General features: G+C 41.8%; 1 protein-coding gene across 1 annotated transcript in view; it reads right to left on the reverse strand.

Annotated features, from left to right (window-relative positions):
- The window catches only part of LOC111069283 (protein O-mannosyl-transferase TMTC1), a 47,276-nt gene extending 41,512 nt beyond the window's left edge, over positions 1 to 5,764 (reverse strand). The window contains 1 exon segment of the mRNA XM_041595991.1: positions 5,253 to 5,764. The gene's annotated coding sequence lies outside the window, so the exon portion shown is untranslated.
- Between the last annotated feature and the right edge of the window lie 236 nt (positions 5,765 to 6,000).

The following is a 6,000-nucleotide window of genomic DNA, read 5'->3' on the forward strand; positions in this document are numbered from 1 at the left end:
TGTTGACCAGCATCAATAGCCGCGTCGAGATGGCCTTGTCTGTCTGTCCGTCCGTCTGGCCGTCTGTCCGTCCGTCCGTCCGTCCGTCCGTCTGTCCGTCTTGATGAGCGCCTAGTTCGCCTAGCTAGAGCAACCAACTTTAACACATGTAATATCACACTGCTACAAGTGTATTTAAAAATTTCTCCCCTCTCCCTTCCGTCAAAAGCAAGCCTGTGACAGCCACAATTTTGAAGATACGATAAAACTAAGAGCGTGGTATCGTAGTGAATGACCATTTTTAACAGATTGCCGAATCTGTATCAGATCAGATCATTATTATAGCCAGAATGGAGAAATTAATTTTCAGCTGGACAGATGTAGCAAAAAAATGTACAATGTAAAATGTTTTAAAATTCTACGTTAATTATAAGCTTACAAATTTATACACTGAATGTGTACGGGTATAAGAGTAGAGTCGCGTCTACAGAAGCGACTCACACTTTTCTTCTCGTTTCTCTTATAAGTATCAGTAGAACAAAGCCCAAGAGTTGAGCGAGTGTCACGCACATTTTTCCACTCTTCCAGGACCCAGCACTCTCCCATCCGAACCGAATGCCAATTTCTATGCGCATTTTTCTATTATTTATTATTTTTATTGAGCTCCAGCTCGTGTGGGAATGTATATATAAGGACGATTATAGGAGGCGGACCAGGGCATGTCGTGCCGACAGCTGCCATTGATTTCGTTTAAAGGCGTGGAGAAAATTAGCCACGTTTTTGTTTCATTTGCATGCATTGCTGCATTAAAATTATATTCATATACACACATATATATGTACATATGTATGTATATATTTTATGCACATATGTATACGGCGGCGTATCTGTGGCGCAATAATATTTGCCTCTGATTTGATATAATAACATTACCGCCTGTCGCATAAATTATGCATTGAATTAGCACAAGGAGCGTAATTGGAAAACACAAATTTTTGTATTTGCTTATCGGACTATTCAAATGGCCTTTATTTGGATCAAGTTCACTTTGATCAAGCCTATAAATAAATTCTTTAAGCATCTTAAATGTACATACACATATTCTTTTTCTTTCTGTTTAAGATAAATTCCTGGGAAACTAAATTTTGAACACCAAAGTGATCACTGGGGAGAGATGGGCAGTCGATAAGTCAATTTCGGTATCGATACGGAGAGGAAAAGCAATTAAACAGTCTGGACCGTCTGAAAATGTTCTTAAAATTGAAAATTATAATTATTCATTGCGGAGAGAGCTTTATAGAAAACGGCTATAGTCAGTCACTCATATTGGCTGTTTGGCGAGCTCTTAAATATAAAACATTTAACGCTCGCCTTTGTGGACAGCTCGACTCATTCGCTTCATTTGTTGAATGCATAAAGCCACGGCCGTCCCATTCATGGGCTCTTGTATCCGTCGAGCCCATTGTGAGTGGGTTTTCCATCATATTCTCCGCTCTTTTTTTAACTTTTTATATTTTTTGTTTTTTCCATTCATGGAAACAAGTAATGAAGTTCTCTTCTCCGCTTCGGATAGCTGTTGCTTTGTTGTTTTTATTCGGCTTGATATTCTTTTTATCGATGCACGTTAAATTTTATTGCAATTGTTATGCGCTCACATCTTTGATGGGTGCTGCGATGTGATGCGATGTGGAGTGGTGCGGTGGCGTTTTATATTTAATAAATTTAAATCACTTTATATGTGAGTTTTATGTGCGTTAATAATGCGAGTGAACGAGCGAAATGCGTTTCCACTTTTTCTCAATTCTTTATTGACAAAGAGCAAAAATTTCAAAAGTAATTTATTCCGCATAGTCCACGCCATACAATATGGACATAAACTAACCAGCATTTGAGTGGACTCTGGGTGTGTGAGACATTAATAATGCTTTTTGGCATTTATTTTAAATGCGCTGGGTGCATTGAGTCTCCGGCAAAAGAGTCATCCACTTTAAATGCTGTTACATGTGCAAACATTGCAAACAATTGATGTCGGTAATGCGTTTAGTGTTTCTTAGTTGACAAACTAATCAAACTAATCAAAACAAGAAAAAATATAAGACCGTGCCAATACTTCCGACAAAAACTTCCATTAGTTTTTTGGGCAAACTATTGGAAAATTTGAAAATTATCGGTATCTGAATCATCATCATTCATCCCAGATGAATTATTAAAACTTTACTCTCATCAATTGTTGAAAATTTAATCTTTTTTCTATTAGTAAAACGGGAAAGCTATCTCTCGACCAATTCCAGATCCCAGATCTAAAAGGAATGGCAAAAGTGCCTGCTTATTTGTATGCCAAATATGCTAGAGATGACTTAAACTGTCTCCTAAATTTTGTCCCGTTTGCTTTTACGCTCCTCTCGCATGAATGTAACCGAATTTGAAAAGAAAACTGTAACTTTGACCACACCATCGCCCCTCTCTCTCTCTCTCTCTCTCTCTCTGTCTCATTTCCTCTCTGCACCTTAAACTTGCAATAAAGTTTGCTTCTCTTCTTCTGTCCCTCGTTTTTGGGTGCACTTTTGGCTGTCAACACATCGACATAACGGCACATTCGTCCAATTTACACACAAGTTTCGTGCTGGGGCTGCCAGGCGGAGCCACTCGAGGCAGGACTTCAGCGCCAGACAAGCATCATCGTGCCTCTGGCTGCGGCGGGGTGCCGTCGGAGTCAGGCAAACTTGAACTTTTGTGGCCAGCCAGATGGCTGAGACGACTCTTGCTGAGGGACTTTTACTGTACAGTACTTACATCTATCCGAATATATGAATATATATATATATATATCTCCCTGAATAGATATATACATATATACTTACATACATACATACATCAAAGTGCCCACGCCCACAACATTTTTGGCAACCGCGCGCATTCCTCGCACTCTAATTACATGTTGAACCATGGGCCAGGGAGGAAAAGGACAGAAGGAAAACTCAAACGGAAAACTCGGCTTGAGCATGCGTTGTGGTTTTTCATTTGCATTCGCTTGGAAGAACTTCGTTCTGGAGTTTTAAGTGAATGAAATTTCTTGGTTCTGGTCCTGCCGCTTCCGCTCCCCTGCATCCTCGACCACTTCTTATGGCTGTTTGTGAGGATAATTAAATTTGGTACAAGTACCCGGCACAGTCTATATCTACTTCTATATTTTATTTATGATTTCTTCTCCTTTTTTGCTCTTGTCACTGGTCCTCAAGTATGCCGAGCTGCGATAATTTCAGGCGAGCAGGCAAATTTCCAGAGTTCTCGCTTCACGGTTTAGTGAGCAACAACAATTTTGCTGCCATGAATGCATTTCCCCCGATGCACCATCCCCCCTCCTGCTTGTTTTGGGTTTTCTTGTGCTAAACTTTATGGGGAAAATCATTTATCAATGTCAGAGAATGCAGCACACTCCCACTGCGCACGAGAGAACTTGTGTGTGCCGGCAGATTGCGACGGCCTAGCCTCTCATACGAATAGTTCAGTCTGCAAAACTTTAGACTTTGTTTCGTAAAATACCCAAGTTATATCCAAAATTATGCTCACGCATATATGCATCGATCCGGCCCAGAGCCGAGATAAATTTTCATTAAAATTGCATTCCAGAAAACAATTTGTTTTCAATAAGAATGACTATAAGATACCCGCCAAATAGTTATACCCGGTACTCAAAGAGTACAGGGGTATTATTATGTTAACTGTTTAATTTTTTGGCTGATATATGTACTGGTTTATTTGACCGCCCCTGGCTTCAGAGGTGTCTGCCACAAGATGGGTTTCTCTATGTCTCGCTGTCTTACATAGTATCCGTGAAGAACATATGAGGGGGTGTTTATTTGAGGGGAGGCTCGATATACATATAACCACGATAAATAACAAAGTTTGCATACTGTTCTATCGTTCTGCATAGCAATCCTAGGAGGATCATTTTCAACTTTTGGTTGCTACAGATCTTATATATAGTGTCTGAGGCGAGCAGACGTGCGGACGGACAGACAGTCGTGAGGGTTGATTCTGATCAATAATATATACACTTTGTGGGGTCGGAAACTCTTCTTTCTATCCCTATTAGATTGGTAGTTAGATTAACTCATATCTTGAAGGTGGATCGGCTCAAAGTATGGTATGAATGCAGTGGGAAATATTTTTTTTGACAAGAAATCCTTGTCCGAATAAACAATAGTATAAAGTTGTTTCTGCAATTCAAGGCACTTCCTGGATATCTGGTTATTTCCAAATGAGGCGTGGCTTTGTCTTTGGCTTATGCCAGAAACTTTTGCACTTAGTGGCAGTTCTCCCTCCATCTCCGTTCTCTCTGTGTGAAAGCGCTCGAGCGAGTGTTCTAATCCCCTGGCCGCCACTTGTTTGCTGGCGAAACAAGTTTGCACTCAAAACTCGTAAATAATGGATGGAAAAAGCGCAACCGCACCATTCATAATGGAAAAAGTTGCCCAGCCACTTGAAACTATTGCACAGGCACTGGGCCGGATTCCGGTGGGTTCGTTGGTCTGGTCTGGGGTGGATCAAGCCGATGCCTGGCCTCCCCCTGTCCGGACATTGCATGCCGTCACGCCTCTGCTGGGGATGCAGCACTCGCCGCCGGCGTTATTGTCATGTGTACAGTAAAAATAACAAATAACAAACAGGGAGCACAGGGCACAGGACCAGGACAAGCCATAAAGGCGGACTCTGGACGACTCGATGCTGTTATTGCATTGGCGGCGGCTGTGCTGTGGCCTTGATGTGGTTGCTCTAGCCGGGTCCTGTTCCAGTCCATGGCATTCCGACAGGATAACCCACATTCATTTTGGAGCCAAGGTTATAGTCACATTTTTAATATGCTGTCTCTTCCGGTGCTGGATGTTGTTTATGATGCGCATATCCAATGACATTTTATATATGGATATTTGTGAAATAAATTTAAATGTTCTTTCAGCTTTAAATTCCACAGGATGTGGTCCAGAAAGAGAGAGAGAGCTTTAACTCTGGGTATATTTATTGTATTTCTTATGTGGGAGATGAAATATTGTTCACTTCCTGTAAGAGCAGGCAATAAATCTCAATGCTTATGAACTTAACTGATATAATATAATTATCTATGCGCCTGTTACCAAAGAAGACTGCTTAAACCAAAAATACAGATTTCCAGGTAAATGTCGCCAGATATCTAGGAAAAGCAATCTACATGGAAAGTCGCCAGGTGAAGATTTTGCTTAGTATACACCATATTGAATTATCTTTCATCTTACCTTTAGCCATTCACTGATTTATTTCACGTTTGCAGTGCTCTCCCGTTCCGGCCCTGAACTTGAAGGAAGAAAGCCGATGGGTATGGCGACGCAATTAAAATCTGGGCCACCACGGCGCAGCGGATAAACGCTGCTGAAAGCCGGGTACGGCGGAAATTGGATTCGCACACACTCCTGCAAACAGATGTCGCCAGAGCACACAAACAAACGCAATCGTCCCTCCGGGGTGTGAGTGTGTGTGTGTTTATGTGTGCGATGGGCAGTCCGGCAATTATTGTAAGATGCGTAATATTTTGACTTTAGTTTGATTCTTATGCGGACTTAATTTGATTTAATTTATGTTGCATATACATATTTGTATAGTCTCTTCGTTGGGGCAATCTGAAGTCAGGGGTCGACCGTTCGACTATTCTTGCACGTGCTTCAAACTCGTATATTCGTAGCTTTAACGGACCCGGCGAAAACCGAAGCCGGACGAATCCACCATCAACCACGCGATTTGAACAACTGAGTGCGAGTGCGGCCCGGCAAAGGCAAAGTTCTCCAGCGGCAGCAACGAGTCGACATCGGAACGACCGCCAATGAGAGTACCCCACCACTCGCTCAAGCAGCATTCATAAGTGGTTTCTGCGCAAACTCTCCCTCTCTGAGCTGCTGTGGTGTGGTGTGTTTGGTTTAAGTGCTATGTTCGGTTGCTGTTAAAGAAGCAACAGTTTGGTGTGGTCTATAGACATTTATTCGGATAAAA

This window comes from Drosophila obscura, unplaced genomic scaffold, assembly GCF_018151105.1.
Source record: "Drosophila obscura isolate BZ-5 IFL unplaced genomic scaffold, ASM1815110v1 contig_9, whole genome shotgun sequence".
NCBI lineage: Eukaryota > Metazoa > Arthropoda > Insecta > Diptera > Drosophilidae > Drosophila > Drosophila obscura.